Here is an 18,289-nt window from a genome sequence, read left to right as displayed (position 1 = left end):
TAATGGGACTGATTGGGCTGGGGAGAGCAAAGGTGGGTCTGATGGGGCTGGGGAGAGCAATGATTGGGCTGGGGAGAGCAATAATAGGGCTGGAGAGAGCAATGATGATGGGCTGGGGAGAGCAAAGGTGGGGCTGGGGAGAGCAATGATGGGGCTGGGGAGAGCAATGGTGGGGCTGGGGAGAGCAATGGTGGGGCTGATATGGCTGGGGAAAGCAATAATAGGGCTGGGGAGAGCAATGATGGGGCTGGGGAGAGCAATGGTGGGGCTGAGGAGAGCAATGATGGGGCTGGGTAGAGCAATGATGGGGCTGGAGAGAACATTGATGGGGCTGGGGAGAGCAATAAATGGACTGATGGGGCTGGAGAGAGCAATGATCAGGCTGATGGGGCTAGGGAGAACAATGGTGAGGCTGGCGAGAGCAATGATGGGGATGATGGGGCTGGGGAGAGCAATGATGGGGCTGGGGAGAGCAATGATGGGGATGGTGGGACTGGGGAGAGCAATGATGGGGCTGATGGGGCTGGGGAGAGCAATAATGGGGCTGATGGGGCTGGGGAGAGCAATGATGGGGCTGATGGGGCTGGGGAGAGCAATGATGGGGCTGATATGGCTGGGGAAAGCAATGATGGGGCTGGGGAGATCAATAATAGGGCTGGGGAGAGCAATGGTGGGGCTGGGGAGAGCAATGGTGGGGCTGGGGAGAGCAATGATGGTGCTGGAGAGAACAATGATGGGGCTGGGGAGAGCAATAATGGGACTGATGGGGCTGGGGAGAGCAATGCTGGGGCTGGGGAGAGCAATGCTGGGGCTAGGGAGAGCAATGATGGGGATGATGGGGCTAGGGAGAGCAATGATGGGGATGGTGGGGCTGGGGAGAGAAGTGATGGGGCTGGGGAGAGCAATGATGGGGATGGTGGGGCTGTGGAGATCAATGATGGGGATGGGGAGAGCAATGACGGGTTACTGGGAGAGAGCAATGATGGGGGTGCTGGGAGAGAGAAATTATGGAATTGCCAGGAGAGAGCGATGATGGGGATGCTGGGAGAGCAATGATGGGGGTTGCTGGGAGACAGCGATGATGGAGGTGCTGGGACAGAGCAATGATGGGGGTGCTGGGAGAGCAATGATGGGGGTGCTGAGAGGCAGCGATGATGGAGGTGCTGGGACAGAGCAATGATGGGGGTGCTGGGAGAGCAATGATAGGGGTGCTGGGAGAGAGCAATGACAGGAGGTGCTGGGAGAGAGCAATGACAGGAGATGCTGGGAGAGAGCAATGACGGGGGGTGTTGGGAGAGAGCAATGATGGGGGTGCTGGGAGAGAGCAATGATGAGGGTGCTGGGACAGAGCAATGATGGGGGTGCTTGTATATTTTCCGTGTGCACATAGCCTTACAGTTAATTGGGGAGAGTAACAGAGACTGAATAATTTCTATTATTGGCCGGTGGAGATTATAGTTAATGGGGGGCACAGTACTGCTTATCACTTTATATTTTGATTACTAAGTGGCTAACAGTATATTAATGGGGGGGGGGACATATCTGTATTCAGGGGCACAGTGCGGGGGAGACACATGTATATATACAATATATATGTGACCTTGTTATTTTCTAGGCTGGAGATCATCATGACAAGACAAGTCGTGGCTGGGAGATATCGACATGAAGGTCTGACCAGATGGAGAAGAAGCAGCAGAAACCGACTCTGATGAGATGAGACGTCAGTGGTAATGCCTGGATGTAAATAATATTCTGTATCTGCACTGTGTGACTTGGAGTGATAATGTTATCTGTAAAATCCGTTAGGCTGCATTCTCACATTTGTGTGAAATGTCCGTGTGCTGCCAGATTTTTTTACAGGATGGTCCACAGACTCGTAGAGTATTATAGTTCCATTCACACATCCATGAAAATCACGGATCTGAGAATGAGATCTGTGAGGGTCAGAGAATGTCTTGTTCTGATCCGATTTTGAGGATCAGAATAGGACATGCTCAATGCGTCTGTAAAACAGGGCAGCACACCGACACTGCACACAAATGCAGGAATGTAGCCATATTATTTATAGCATACTCCCTTAGTATATAGTGTACTCGCTTATTATGTATAGCGCCATCCTTAGTTATATAGTTTCATCTTTTATTATGTATAACACCCTCCCTTATTACCTACCATCCTCTCTAGCTCTAGGGGGTCACAGTTGGGGGATCATACTGTATTGGGGTCACCATACTTTGCCTTAGGAGTTGCGCTGGGGTACAGTAGGGTCATTATACTGCACAAGTGGAGGAATTCACCATGGGGGTATTATACTTTGTTTGGCGGCACTTTTGTTGGCATCATACTTTATGGGGGCAATGAATGAGGAATCTAGGACTTCAGCAGGAGGAAGATTGCTATGTAAAGGCTGAAAAGTTGTGAGATTTGCTCTTTCGTGACCCCGACAATTATTTTCATTTTTTTTTGGGGGGGGGGGGCAATTAGAACTTCTGCTATGGGGCCCCATGATTCCTATGTACGCCCCTGACACCAGACAAAAGTATCAGCACCTTCTCCATCATTGCAGATTTGGATCCATCACCAAATACCACTCCAATCATCCACACTCCATCAATGCTTTTCTATAGTCCACTACAACCTCATTTCTATCCTTTTAGGTTTTAGTGCTTTTTTATATGTAAATCCCATTTTATTCAACCAATGTTTTACTGCTTTGTCACAAACATGGACTATTGTTTCCGCCCATTAATTTTCTTGTGGTTTTTCAAGACATATCGCTTTGAGTTTTTTATCGCTCGTGATACTTATTTTTCTTCCATGGTCTTTTCATTTGTTCTCCTATAAGTTCCCATATTTTTCCATCAAGAACTTTTTTCATTTATTCATTGGAAGCCACTTATTAAGCTAGACGCTAAAGTGAACAGTAGCATAACCTTTTACATTTCTCCCCCTATTCTGAGTCTCTCATAAAAAAAGGAAACTAAAAGAAGAAAATTACAATGATGTACAGAAATAGTGTTAAGAATCCTGAGCACAGACTTAACGTTCACCATCTGCTTCGGTTAAATTGCTGTCCACATCTTAGCGAAAGGTCAGACTGATGCATCAAGCAGACCTCTAACATCTATTTGTCTGCAGACAATCGCATATCTTCCTGTCTTTGTGTTCATCCCGCACACAGTCTCTACACTTTGGCTGATTCTGAGGCACCTGCATTGTTACCTCACACAAAGAGGAAGAAAAATGACTGCCTGCAGCACAATCACTAAATACCATTTTATGTGTTTATCAGCCCGGGTCCCAGCTGACTCATTCTGCTGACCACACAGAGAATTGAGCGGCTGGCACAACCATCAGCCCTGTCTAGCATCTACAAACTCCATGTTCCACAGTAAAAAATATTTCAAAAGTAGAAGTCTTTGCAGTCTTACTAATTGCTTCTAGCATGTCCAAAAGATACAGATACAAGTAAAACTGTTACACTAGTGCTAGCTACTTAGCAACAGATTGTAAAAACGTGAGAATTTGTATGCACTTATTTACTTAATGATGATTAATTATGATGCTCATCATGGGACTTTATATAATAATTGGTAACAGAGTGTTTGTGCCACACAATGTATATAAATAATATAAATAAAATTATTTACAATACGGAGTTGCTTAATGGTTGGGAAATCCAGAGTGTTCAGTGAATGTACCCCTGACTAATATTGTAATATTGTCAGAATTCCTGTTGTCCTTCTACAGGTTGACCACTAGTGGCTGCTATTGTTCACCTTAATAATTGTGCTGCATTCCTACGCCTTACCACTGGAGGCTGCTGATGTGTTCTGTAATTGCCCTTTACTAAGATGGAAGATTCTGAACCTGTGGGATTCATCTTGTTTCTTGTTTGGGCCTACTTAAAGCCGCATGGATCTCTCACTCATTGCTTGAGTATTGTGTCTAGCTGTTAGCCTAGTTCCAGTCTCCAGCTCCTGAACATTCTTACCCAGACTGTTCTCACCTATCTACGGGTTGTTTCCTACAACTCCTTTGCTAAACTCCAAGAACTTCTACTACTGCTTGCTGTTCCTGCTCATGCTCCTTCGACCACTGGTTTCCAGCAGTACTACGCTAGTATAGTAACAAATATGTCCTTACTTCGATTAGCACTCTGTATTTCTACAACAGAACTCCAAATCCCAGATGTCCATATTCAGAAACTTCCAAGACTAAGGGAAGAGTCAGACGGCCGTGTAACTCGGACAGGGATCGCAACGCAATGCTCAGACTGGCCGCCGGTTATGCCGACCCGAGAGTGACATTATGTATTTCTATGCAGCTTTCATGCTTGGTTCGAGAGAGTTGATGGCAAGTCTGTGCATAGCTTTCCGATCCCCGTCCAAGTTATATGGCCGTCTAAGTCTTCCCTAAAGGTGCCCATACAAACATAAATAAATGCAGCCAAACATGGTAATTTCAGCAAAACTCTCTATTTTATTCCCGTGGGAGTGACTCAACTTTTCCAACACAGATAATATTAGGGAGGGAAAAATAATGATTGGACTTGTTGAATTTCAACATGTCCAATCCTTTGCTTTAATAGGAGATAAACCTAGCATGAACAGGTGTGTTCAAACTTTTGATCGGTACTGTATGTGTAATTTATAGATCTGTAGAAAGATTTGGGTCTAATCATTTATTATATTTTACCATCTGATGAACTTAAATGGGTTTTCTGTGATCATATTAAAGGTTCCAAAAAGCATGATATGGTTAAAAAAAAAATAGCTTTACCTACCACCATGCCACTTGGCTTCTCACCTTCGGTCTTTGCTGATATGGCTGTAGTGGTGACATCGCATCTGCAGCACGTGACTGCTGCTGCTAATTACTGGTCTCAGGGGTCTCATACCATCCACCTAGGCATGATTGATGAGTTGAGTGATTGGCTGCAGCAGTCACATGCTCTAGACATGATATCACCACTATAGTCATGTCAACAATGGCCAGCAAACAGCAGTGTAGAGGCCATGCTTGGGTGGAATTTGGTAACTAAGGTTGATTTTCTTATTTTAATACTTTGGTAGATTTTACTAGGAAAGCAGACAACCCATTTAATTAAGTTTGGTCATTAAGATGGAAACTTCAACCTGATCCTGCAATATCACGCACATGCACTGTATGCCTGTACTACGAATGCAACTATTATAGATAAATATTGAGAGAATAAGATTCCTACATTGGTTACTGGATATACTGTCCCCTTATTGAACTGCTAAACACCAAAGGTTCCTATATCAACCCAGATTGAACTGCTAGAGTCCCCATACAGGTCGAGTGTGCATGTGCCAACTAGAGATAGATAAGAGAGAATACTAAGGGGGTGTAAAGCTGTCATCAGAGTAAAAGGGGGGTAGTTAAGGAATCTAAAATTTAACACTTATTCTTGTTTGTTCTACACGTGTTTCTTTACTGCTTTTTTCCATTTGTGTCTTTTAGTGGTTTTGCTGCCTTCAGTCTGAATCCACATGGTGCATATTCTAATAGGAACAAGGAATTTCATTACATGAACAGGTGTATCCAAACTTTTTTCTGGTACAGTATATGCAATGTGTGCCACTGGACACCACAAAGCCTGTCAGGGTTACTAAATTATCATAAATGTTGTGTCAAAATCACTGGCAAAGTATTGGAGGGGAGCTATGTAGAGCTGAGATTGTTAGCTCCAGAAATTAAACATAGGAAAAGGGTTCCAGCACACAAAGGAATGAGGGGTGTAATGCACACGCCCGGGCTGAGCGGCGTGTGCGTGTGATTCCACTGGACCGTGCCGGAGAGTGAATGGCTGCAGGGGAGTAACTAGGTATTCACCCGATCCGACCAGGGTCGCACGACGGCATACGACGCCAGTGCACCAAGGAGGAACCGAGCAGAGGGACCAGGTGCTACTCCAGGACAGACCCCGGACACGGCTGTTGACCCACACAGGGGAATACAGGAACAGACAGGTTAGGCTGGCACACAGACTGGTGGGTATAGGCAGGCACGACTGGTATGCAGGCAGGCGGGTATGCAGGCAGGGGGGTACAGGCAAGCACGGCTAGAGTGCAGACAGGGAGGCAGTAGCAGGTAGGAACACAGGCGGGATAGGACCCAGTACACACTGGGACTCAGGAACAGAACCACAGATGTGGCGGACAAACACAGCAGAGTGAGGCCGCCCAGAGAGGTGAGCGAGAGCAGGGCAGGACGAGACCGCCTGGAGCGGTGAGCAAAGGAGTCAGAGCAGAGCAAGACTGCCGAAGCAGTGAGCAAAGGAGTCACAGCAGAGCGAGACTGCCGGAGCAGTGAGCAAAGGAGTCAGAGCAGAGCGAGACTGCCGGAGCAGTGAGCAAAGGAGTCAGAGCAGAGCGAGACTGTCGGAGCAGTGAGCAAAGGAGTCAGAGCAGAGCGAGACTGCCGGAGCAGTGAGCAAAGGAGTCAGAGCAGAGCGAGACTGCCGGAGCAGTGAGCAAAGGAGTCAGAGCAGAGCGAGACTGCCGGAGCAGTGAGCAAAGGAGTCAGAGCAGAGCGAGACTGCCGGAGCAGTGAGCAAAGGAGTCAGAGCAGAGCGAGACTGCCGGAGCAGTGAGCAAAGGAGTCAGAGCAGAGCGAGACTGCCGGAGCAGTGAGCAAAGGAGTCAGAGCAGAGCGAGACTGCCGGAGCAGTGAGCAAAGGAGTCAGAGCAGAGCGAGACTGCCGGAGCAGTGAGCAAAGGAGTCAGAGCAGAGCGAGACTGCCGGAGCAGTGAGCAAGAGTAGAGCAGGACAATGCCGCCTGGTGCAGTGAGCAAGAGTAGAGCAGGACAAGGCCGCTTGGAGCGGTGAGCAAAGGGTCAGAGCAGAGCGAGACTGCCGGAGAGGTGAGCAAAGGGTCAGAGTAGAGCGAGACTGCCGGAGCAGTGAGCAAAGGAGTCAGAGCAGAGCGAGACTGCCGGAGCGGTGAGCAAAGGCAGAGCAGGCTAGAACCGCCAGAGCGGTGAGCAAAGGCAGAGCAGGCTAGAACCGCCGGAGCGGTGAGCAAAGGCAGAGCAGGCTAGAACCGCCGGAGCGGTGAGCAAAGGCAGAGCAGGCTAGAACCGCCGGAGCGGTGAGCAAAGGCAGAGCAGGCTAGAACCGCCGGAGCGGTGAGCAAAGGCAGAGCAGGCTAGAACCGCCGGAGCGGTGAGCAAAGGCAGAGCAGGCTAGAACCGCCGGAGCGGTGAGCAAAGGCAGAGCAGGCTAGAACCGCCGGAGCGGTGAGCAAAGGCAGAGCAGGCTAGAACCGCCGGAGCGGTGAGCAAAGGCAGAGCAGGCTAGAACCGCCGGAGCGGTGAGCAAAGGCAGAGCAGGCTAGAACCGCCGGAGCGGTGAGCAAAGGCAGAGCAGGCTAGAACCGCCGGAGCGGTGAGCAAAGGCAGAGCAGGCTAGAACCGCCGGAGCGGTGAGCAAAGGCAGAGCAGGCTAGAACCGCCGGAGCGGTGAGCAAAGGCAGAGCAGGCTAGAACCGCCGGAGCGGTGAGCAAAGGCAGAGCAGGCTAGAACCGCCGGAGCGGTGAGCATAGGCAGAGCAGGCTAGAACCGCCGGAGCGGTGAGCAAAGGCAGAGCAGGGGGGACAGGGCTCTGTTCACACGGAACAGACAGGAAGGGAAAGGCAGAACCAGATACCCACAGGATACTTGCAGTGAAGTAGCGAGTGGACCACAAACTCACAAACGGGAGTACAGTGACAACGAGCAGGAGTTAGGTACGAGTTCAGACTCTGCAGAAAAAGGAAAGGTACGGACATAGAGAAACACGGGAAACAGGCTAGAAGAGTATACAGACAAGAACAGACACAGTAGCAAGATACAGGAGCGGGTCTAGGAAAGCAGCCCCTAGAAGGCGGGTGGAACAGGCCAGGAGCGTGTTCAGACAGGACAGACAAGATACAGGAGCGGGTCTAGGTATGCGGCCCCTAGAAGTCAAGACGAACAGGCAAGGAGCGTGTTCAGACAGGCCTGGAAATACAGCCTCCAGGATAGGCAGACAAGAGAACACAGAAGGGGACCTGGCACATTCAGAGTGAAAGACCACACTGAATGAAACACAATGCTCAGGCAGGGATTGAGTGGAGCAGCTGGGTTAAATACAAGGTGACAGACAGCAATAGGCTGAGGACGCACAAGGGGTGTGCCTGCAGCAGGTACAAAAAGCAGGAAGTGATCGGGCGCCGCCCTTAAGCAGCAGAAACAAACACAAACAGACAGCATGGAGGGAAGCCAGAGAGACATTCTGGACTGGAGATCAAGTGCGCGCTCTTGCACAGTGGGAGATGGACCACTATGCAAGGACGCCGCCAGGTATGTTACAAGGGGTTAATCAGCCATGTTTAGTGCTACGATGATTAAACACCTGTAGAAATGGAGGTGGTCAGAAGATAAATTCCAAGCCTTTTAGAGCATTTGGTGTGGGGTGGGCCTGGAGGTCAAAGCTCTGGAGCTGTTTTTGTCTTGTGAAGGAAAGCTAAAGTTTGGGTTGGTTGTTCCTGAAGCGTGCGGTTATCCCTAGCAACAAGGACTGTGCCATATATTATGTTTTGTTTTTCCTGTTAGGCCGGGAAGGCGGTGTTTGTTTTGCTAAAGATGCCATGGTTTATGCAGTTCCCTTAATAAACCACAGAAGATTTAAAGAGACAATGTTCCTGTGTCTACCTCTATGTGCAACCAAGTGAGCTGATCTACCACAATGTCCACAAGTGTAAGCACTGGCAAAGTATAACTTTGCTTCCATTCCAGTCCAATGTTCACACTTTACATATTAGATCAAACATGTAGACAGGTGATTAATCTTGTTGTATCACTGAGATACACATTACCTCTCCTCTGACTCTAAAACAGACAAAGGGAAGAAGCATCCTCCAATAGTGAACAATTTATTCCCTGATGACGCTGCACATGTGGTGAAACATGTTGGGGGGACATGTGCTATAAATTGTTTGTCCTATTCAGCTAGATAGTGATGACACCCTGGGGTGCCATCAATTGAATGAATATAGGTAGTTATCTTTAAAATCAATAAACTGAAGGCAGATTATGAACATCATTGTAACATTACCACGTATGCATTTTAGATTTAGTAATAAAAGCTTAATTTTATGGCTTGCTAGAGAGGGATTTAAACATAAGGTTCTCCCCTTCTTGCCAATTCATAAATATATCCCTCCCAAGTCATTTCTTTCCATTTGTTCTATTAAATAGTTTATTGTACTTACAAAATCAGTAAAATAAAATCACTCATATGAAAATCATATTAAAGGTCATCCTTACGACTCTGAGTTTCGCATTTGGGCTTTGTCACATGCTCCCTGATGAAGCCAATAGGCTGGATGACCTTTGGTGTGATTTTATATATGTGATTTTATTTTACTTATTTTCTTATTTTATAAGTACAATAAACTGTTGTGCAGAAAATTGTTAGTGGGGCTTCACCATTGGAAGATGCGTTCTCTCTTTGTCTGTTTTAGTGTTGGTGTAGAAGCGGCAATGTGTATCTCAGTGACACACCAGTGCCTTGGTAATTTAAGAAGATTAATCACCTGTCTACAGGTTTGGTCAAAAACGTGAAGTGTAAACATTGCACTGTTTCCAGAGATCTGGAATGGAAGCAAGGTTATACTTTGCAATTACTCAGACCTGTGGACATTTAAAGGGGTATTCTCATCTCCAAGATCCTATCCCAATATGTAGTAGGTGTAATAATATTAATATTAGCAAATCCCTCCAATTAGAAATGTAGTATAGTTCTTCTTATTCGCTATGTCTCTTTCCTCATGTGCAGGCATTGCAGGAACTTAGGTATCCATGGTTACGACAACTGATATAGTGACAGTTAGTAAGTTGCTAGTGGTCGTAACCATGAATACCTAAGGTCCTGCAATGCCTGCCTGCACATGAGGATAGAGACATAGCGAATCAGAAGAACTATACTACATTTCTAATTGGAGGTATTTGCCAATATTATTATTATTACACCTACTATATATTTGGGTAGGATCTTGGAGATGGGAATACCCCTTTAAGATGGTAAAACATACTATAAGTATTTCAACTTTTAGGTGCAGTGTGTCGTCTGCAAATCCACGTTATATTACCATCATGGGCAGAGTTGTATCTAGGTTTTCTGGCACCCGGGGCAAGAATTCAGTTTGGTGGCCCCCACCCCAAGCACACATGTGATTTGCACTTAGGCCACGGCCCCACTCTCAGTATTTGGTCAGTATTCGGTCAGTATTTTTTCTCAGGAGTGGGAGCCAAAACCAGGTGAGGAACAATCAGAGAAAAGGTATAATAGAAACAAGTCACCAATTCTGCATTTATCACCCACTCCTGGTTTTGGCTCCCACTCCTGAGAAAAAATACTGACCGAATACTGAACAAATACTGATAGTGGGGCTATGGCCTACGTCATGTGCCAACAAGCTGCTCTCCCTAATTCAATGTTCAGTGAAAAACAGAGAAGCTCTAAGAAAAGCTCGCTGTCACGTGACCGTAAGTATGAAAATCGCATGAGTGAAGTGGCCATGTGATGACTGCTGGAACCTGCAAGTAGAGCTGAATCCTGACAGACATTACATGCTGTTAGGATTAGCATGCTACATGGCTTCATTTTATAATTAAAGGGCTTGTCCAGGTTTGAGATTAACCCCTTCGCAACCTTGGGTTTTGTCGTTTTTGCTTTTTCGTTTTTTGCTCCCCTTGTTCCCAGAGCCATAGCGTCTTTATTTTTTGGACAATATGGCCTTGTGAGGGCTTATTTTTTGCGGGACAAGTTGTACTTTTCAACGCCATTACTAGTTTTACCATATCGTGTACGGGAAAACGGGAAAAAAATTCCAAGTGCGGTAAAATTGCAAAAAAAGTGCAATACCACAGTTGTTTTTTATTTTTTTTTTTTACCACGTTCACTGAATGCTAAAACTGACCTGCCATTCTTATTCTCCAGGTCATTACGAGTTTGTAGACACCAAACATGTATAGGTTATTTTATATTTAAGTGGTGAAAAAAAATTCCAAAATTTGGTAAAAAAAACTAAAAAAAAATAGCGCCATTTTCCGAGACCTGTAGCGTCTCCATTTTTCGGTATCTGGGGCTGGGTGAGGGCTTATGTTTTGCGCGCCGGGCTGACGTTTTTATTGATAACATTTTGGGGTAGATCCGATGTTTTGATCGCCCGTTATTGCATTTTATTGCAATTTTGCGGCGACCAAAAAACGTAATTCTGGCGTTAAGAATTTTTTTCTCGTTACACCGTTTACCGATCGGATTAATTCTTTTTTTATATTGATAGATGGGGCGATTCTGAACGCGGCGATACCAAATATGTGTATGTGGGGGTTTTTTTTTATATTTTATTTTGAATGGGGCGAAAGGGGGGTGATTTAAACTTTTATATATATATATATTTTTTTATATTTTTAAAAACATTTTTTTTTCACTTACTGCATGCTTCAATAGTCTCCATAGGAGACTAGAAGCAGCAGTTGTCTGATCGTCTCTGCTACATACAGGGGACGAGCAGATCCCCTGCATATAGCAGAAATGGTCCTGTGCTATGAGCGCCGACCACTAGGTGGCGCTCATAGCGACGAGATCATGACAACCACAGGCGTCTGCTGCAGACCCTGGGTTGTCATGCACGCCCCATCGGCGACCCGCGATCACGTGACGGGGTCGCCGGTGGGCGGGGCTTATGACGCGCAACCCGGAAGCTCGCGTTAAATTTCGCTGTCGGAGATTGACAGCGGCATTTAACATGTTAACAGCCGCGGGTGGATCGCGATTCCACCCGCGGCTGTTGCGGGCACATGTCAGCTGTAATAATCAGCTGACATGTGCTCGGTTCAGTGAGGGCTCAGCGCAGCAGCCCTCACTGAACGGGGGGTATGCAAATGTGCGTACTAATACGGCATGGGCTCTAAAGGGGTTAAAATCTGCAGTATAAAGTCTATGTGACTGCAGGCTTCTGAATTTTCACAGCACATTACTGCACACTTTTAGGATTCTCCCTTGCACAAGTATGCGATTTGTATACTTCTGGCCACATTACGACTAAACGTGTCTCCCTCAATTCATTTTCATTGAGTGAGGCCACACATGTCTAGTAGGCATGTGACGGTATGTATGCAAATCGACAGCACAAGAGAATCCTGACAGCGTGCAGTGCGCACTGTGAGAATTCAGAAGTCTGCAGTCACATAGAATGACATCAGACTCATCACAAGCTTGTACAAACCCTTTAATGCTCCTAACATAAGTACAAAAAACATTTACAGCCAGGTACCTTATAGATGACGTTGTCTCTGAAGTCTTTCTCTTCCTTTTCTTCCTCTTGTCCAGACTCCATGATGACTTTTCTCATCCACAGCTTGTCCCTGCAGACCTCCATCTTCTCCGGTCTTCTGAAGCACATCCCAACACGATGCCCTTAAAGATAACATTGTCATTATAATTCTCCTGAATAAAAATATCTGCCCTACGCAGAGCCCTTGAATAAATAATTGCCTTCACTATATTCCCTGCACAAAATATGACCCCCACACTATCCCTCTTATGGTACATGCTCTCCACATTGCCCTCTCCTTTCCATACTGGGCCCTCTCTTCACACTGTCCTCTCACACTGGGTCCCCTTATAGGGCCCAGTCTCTCTACTATGCCACCCCACCACACTCTCCCTCCTTGGCATACTGTCCCCTCCTCGCTGTGCCCTTACACTGTCCCCAATGCTTCACCCTCCCACTCACACACACACACACACACACACACACACTACTCAGTCTTTATTCTGTGCCCACTCACACTTTTCTCCCCCCATACTGTCTCCTCACACTATTCCCCTCAATAGCCTCCTCACACGTTTCCCCCACCCTCCTCATATATTTACCCTCTCACTCTATTGTGTCTTCACCTGTCCCTTCCTTGCTCCCCACACTTGTGTCCTGAAATCATCTCCCCATTACACTAAATCTCCCCCAGCCCCGTTACACTAAATCTCCCGCACTACAGTAAATCTCCCCCACCAACACCACAGTAAATCTCCCCCCACACAGTAAATACCCCCACACACAGTAAATTTTACCCACAGTAAACACGCCCCCCCACAGTAAATACCCCAACATACAGTAAATACTCCCCCCACAGTAAATACCTCCACACACATTAAATACCCCCACACACAATAAATCTCCCCCAACTCTGTTACACTAAATCTCCCCCACCCTAAATAAACCCCCCCGGTTACATTTATTCTTTGGTGTCTTCAGTTCCACTAATGTGGAGCACTTACCACCAACATATGCCTCTGTCTGCTGCGCCGGCGAGTGACGTCAGCAGCATGATCACATGACTTGATCACGCTGCTGATGTCGCTCTGACCTGGCGGTCAGAGCTTCAATTGTACTCGTGTCTGAAAGACGCAAGTACAGTTGAACACTGGGAGCCGGCGCGCTGCATATTCTGTGAGCCGGCTGTCAGCTTGACAGCCAGCTCAGAGAACTGCAGACTCCCAGTCCAGGGGGCAGCAAAATGCAGCCGCCAGGGAAGACACTTCGGACCTCTGCATTAGGCGGCCCGACTGCGCCCCCCTGCCGGCTGCACCCGGGGCACATGCCCTGGTTGCCCCCCTTCCCCTAGATATGCCTCTGAATAGGCCTTGTTATAGCTCAGCCCTATTATCAAATTTGTCCCTGGACCTACTAAGGAATCCCAATAGGCTAGTCTAAAATTGATACAAAAAAATGTATATAAAATACCATATTAAGTATATATAAAGTATAATTTATTTGCTCAATCTGAAATACCCTTTTAAGTTTCATTCTGTTTTCTATGCAGGGCTTTACGGGTCAGCATTGTGCCGCTATTTTTAGATTTGCCATTTTCTCAGGTATTACTCATAACAAGCTGCACAAACCAGTTCTTTATGCATTTAATAATAAAATAAAATAAAAAAAATACAGGAAACCCAAATATAGAATTTGTGAGTGACCTTTGGGGGTGACCCAATAAAAAATGTATTTATTGCCTTGTTTAATACTCATCTAAAAAAAAAAAGAATAAAAATTCCAGACAGTTGTGTGATTTTTTTTTGCATGACTTTGCATAGTGGTATGTTTTTATGTCAACCTTGGCTTTCTTTTATGTGTTTTTTTTTCTCTGCTTGTCTATGCGCTTTACAGATCCACAAACCTTAAAGGGGTTGTCTGGGCTTAGGCTACAAGTCTGCAGTCCCTCTATGTGACATCAACTATTGTGACCGATAAACCAAATACTAACAGCTGTATTTAGAGGTGTTACCTATCATTATCATCCTGCCTCTGATGATAATGAGCCTGCTGAAAACTCTTCCTGAAAGGAATGGAAGTATGAGTGTAAGACAGTAATATTGCAGTTTTCACACTAGTCACTGAGACTAATTTTGGTGTTTGTTTTTTTAAAGATTAAGAAAAAAAACATTGCCAAACTTAACTCTGGGGGATCTGTATTCCTCCGTAATCAGTGCTGGGTCTATTGGATTCGCCATGGAGCAAGAAAGGATTCATTATGTGGTTAAACTGGCTGACACAGACAGAAAAGGGCCCCTGTGCCAGAATAATATATGGGCCCTTTGCAGCCCAAAAGCTCCTAAAAAGGCAAAATTGATATGTCCACCCCTGTGTGGTTAAACCCCTTAGGATATTCAATACAGTGGGCCCCAAATTGGAATGTTACCTACTAAATGTGGTGATTGTGTGGCTTGTAGTAATATTATTACAGCCACTATGTTTGAATCTGCTAATGGCAAGAAACAATTTAGAGTCACCAACTATATTACTTGCACTGCCACCTGTGTTTTCTACTATGCTACATGGCATGCTCATGCTCTAAAATATATGTCGGTTTGGCATCTCGTGGCTTGCAAGTACAATCTAGGGAAGACATCAGGGACATTCTGTTTGCTAGGGAAATTGAAGATTTCACATTTTTCTCTGCTGCAGATCTAGCAGAGCTCAGAAGCCTGTGCTGTGCATAACCCCACCCACACCACTGATTGGCAGTGTTCTGTGTACATTGTGCATAGGCAGAAAGCTGCCAATTAGTGCTGGGTGCGGGGTTGGACCAGGAGGCACGAGTCACCTAGTCCTGTAGTGATAATCTCCTGCTGATATAACATTGATTTTATTGAAGCAGCAAAACACAGCCCAGAAAGTAACACATCACTGGAATAAGGGTCTCTGCCTCTACATCATGCTGCTCTCAGATTACACAGCGAAATCCTGCTGGCAGATTCCCTTCAAGATCTTTCAAGGCTGTGACCACAAAGACGTCAAGGTGGGAGGAATAGACAAAATCCAGTCTGGCATCAAAGGTAATGTATATATGCCCCCAGCCCCTCCTGTGATTTATATATGCCCCCAGCCCCACCTATAATGTATTTATGCCCCCAGCTCCTCCTGTGATGTATTTATGCCCCCATCCCCTACTGTGATGTATATTTGCCCCCAGTCGCTCCTTTGATGTATATATGCCCCAGCCCTTCCTGTGACGTATATATGCCTCCTGCGCCTCCTGTGATGTATATATGACCCCAGCCCCTCCTGTGTATATATGCCCCAGCCCCTCCTGTAATGTGTATATGCCCCCAACTCCTCCTGTAATGTATATATGCCCCCAACTCCTCCTGTGATGTATATATGCCCCCAGCATCTCGTGTTATGTATATGCCCCGAACATCTCCTGTGATGTATATGCTCTAGTGTGTCCTGTGATGTATATGCCCCAGTCCCTACTGTGATGTACTGTATATGCCCCCAGATCCTTCTGTGATGTATGTGCCTCTAACCCTTCCTGTGATGTATGTTCCTCCAGACCCTCATGGGATATAAATTCCCCAGCCCCAACTGTGATGTATATCCCCCCAGACCCACCTGTGATGTTTGTACCCCAGCGTCTCATGTAATGTATGTGCCCCATCGTCTCCTGTGAAGAATGTGCCTCCAGCCCCTCCTGTGATGTATATGCCCCCAGAGTCTCCTTTTATGTATATGCCCCAGCTCCTCCTGTGATATATATGCTTCCAGACGCTTCTGTGGTGTATGTGCCCCGGCGTCTCATGTGAAGTATATGCCCCGACCCTCCTGTGATGTATGTACCCGAGCCCCTCATGTGATGTATGTGCCCCATTGTCTCCTATGATGTATGTGTCCCAGCCCCTCCTGTGATGTATATGCCCGTAATATCTCCTGTGATGTTTGTGCTTTAGCGTTTCATGTGATATATATAGGCCACCAGCTCCTCCTGTGATGTATATATGCCCCTAGCGCCTCCTGTGGTGTACATGCCCCTAGCGTCTCATGTGATATATTTGCCCTGGTGTCTCCTGTGATGTATATGCCCCGGCCTCTCCTGTAATATATATGCCCCAGCCCTCATGTGATGTATGTGCCCCAGCGTCTCCTGTGACATATGTGCCTCCAGCCCCTCCTGTGATGTATATGCTCCAGGGTCTCCTGTGATATATATGCCCTCAGACCCTCCTGTGATGTATGTGCCCCATCATCTCATGTGATGTATATGCCCCAGCCCCTCCTGTGATGTATGTGCCCCAAACGTCTCCTGTGATGTCTGTGCCTCAGCCCCTCTTGTGATATATATGCCCCCAGCATCTCGAGTGATGCGTATGTTCCCCAGTGTCTTATGTGATGTATGTGCCCCAGCATCTCATGTGATGTATGTTCTTTCAACCCCTCCTGTGATGTATATGCCCCCAGCCCCTCCTGTGATGTATATGTCCCCAGACCCTCCTGTGATGTCTGTGCCCTGGTGTCCTATGTGATGTATGTGCCCCAGTGTCTCATATGATGTATGTGTGTCACCCTGGCCTGGATGCCACAAATGTATTATAAACCTGTGTCTGAGAGCAAGGGGGAGGTTCTATGGTCAGGGACCATTAGCATGCAGCACCTCCTGTCCCAGGCCAGTAGGGGGAGCAGGCTGCCCCTATAAAAGCTGGAACTAGGGGCAGGGTTGGAGAGAACTGGACAACCTGTCTCTGAAGTGAGAGGTGTCCCAGAGCAGGGACAGACAGTTGTGTTGCAGCCTAAGAGGCCGTGTGGCAGTAGGAGAGCCACGAGCCAGGAGCAAGAGGCGAAGCGAGCCTGTCCTGGCAGATAGAGAAACTAATCTACCAGACTTTGGTGTCTGAGGCTGTGAGGATTCCAAGTCCTACAGCAAATAACCAGTCCGCAGGGGATTGTATGTTCCTTGGCCTAAGAAGCCTGGAGGTTCCACCACAGCAGAAGGGACCAGCAAAGCCGTACCAGGCCGGGAGTAGAAAGGGACCCAAGTTGCAAGCCATACGGGCGAGAAGACACGGCGAGCTCAGGAACGTGGGCTATTACACCACGAGGAGGGAAATAGCCAGAAAGAGCGCAGAGAGCACGGTAGGCCTACACCCTCACCCTGACCAGGGCCAGCTTCCCACTTGTTCTCAGACATCCAGGCCCCCCCTCCTAGCCGGGACTGTTTTTGGGTCGTCTCACCTGTTCTAATAAAGACCCTGAACTGTTTAAGAGGCCTCCGTTTCCCGGCTATTGCGTTCGGAATCATCCCCTCCATCATCCATCTATATACTGCCCTGGGGCCATACTCCTCCCTTGGGGAGTTGTACTATTCAGTGCTGCACATTTACATCTGCCCCAGCGGTCTGCACTGCAGCGGCGGTTAGCCCTGACCACAATCCATGGGTGGCGTAGTCGGACATTGCAAAACATATAGTAGACTGCCACTGGTCTGACCACCCTGAGCCACGGACCGGGTTGCCACTACTACCCCCATTATTGCCCTGTTGCCCGGATCCGAGTGCCCCACGGCCCAGGGGGCGAATCAGCTTTGGCGTAGTCGGCAGGATTGTGACCAACCCGCCACAAACGGGTATTGCGTGCCTGAAAAAAGACTTCATACTTACCTGAAAAAGAGGTTTCCCGCCATCCGGAGCCGTTTCCCGCCATCCGAAGCCGTTTCCCGCCATCTTCAGCCGTTTCCCGCCATCTTCAGCCGTTTCCCGCCATCCTCAGCCGTGTTCCCGCCATCGGAGGCCATCTTCAGGACGCCGCGCGGGAAGAAGAGGGGCGTGGACGTCCAAACCGCGCGAGACCCGAAGCCCCGCCCTACGCACCGACGCTGCGCAAGGTCCTGGAAGGAGTGAGGCGACGCTGACGTCACCAGGACGCGACGCAAGGTCCTCGCCCGGATCAGCACCAGCGGA

At 47.4% G+C, this 18,289-nt stretch overlaps 1 long non-coding RNA gene across 2 annotated transcripts in view; it reads left to right on the top strand.

Moving 5' to 3' along the window:
- Positions 1-18,289, top strand: part of LOC141173816 (uncharacterized) — a 177,033-nt gene that overhangs the window by 102,508 nt on the left and 56,236 nt on the right. For both annotated transcript variants that reach the window (XR_012252679.1, XR_012252680.1), the window contains exon 2: positions 5,488-5,583. This is a non-coding gene — a long non-coding RNA (uncharacterized lncRNA). The remainder of the gene's footprint in view (positions 1-5,487; positions 5,584-18,289) is intronic.

The sequence above is a fragment of the Phyllobates terribilis genome, unplaced genomic scaffold, assembly GCF_046119375.1.
Source record: "Phyllobates terribilis strain yellow unplaced genomic scaffold, ASM4611937v1 Scaffold_13__5_contigs__length_258822181, whole genome shotgun sequence".
NCBI lineage: Eukaryota > Metazoa > Chordata > Amphibia > Anura > Dendrobatidae > Phyllobates > Phyllobates terribilis.
The sequence above is the reverse complement of the archived record's forward strand: the minus strand, read 5'-3'. Positions and strand labels throughout refer to the sequence as shown.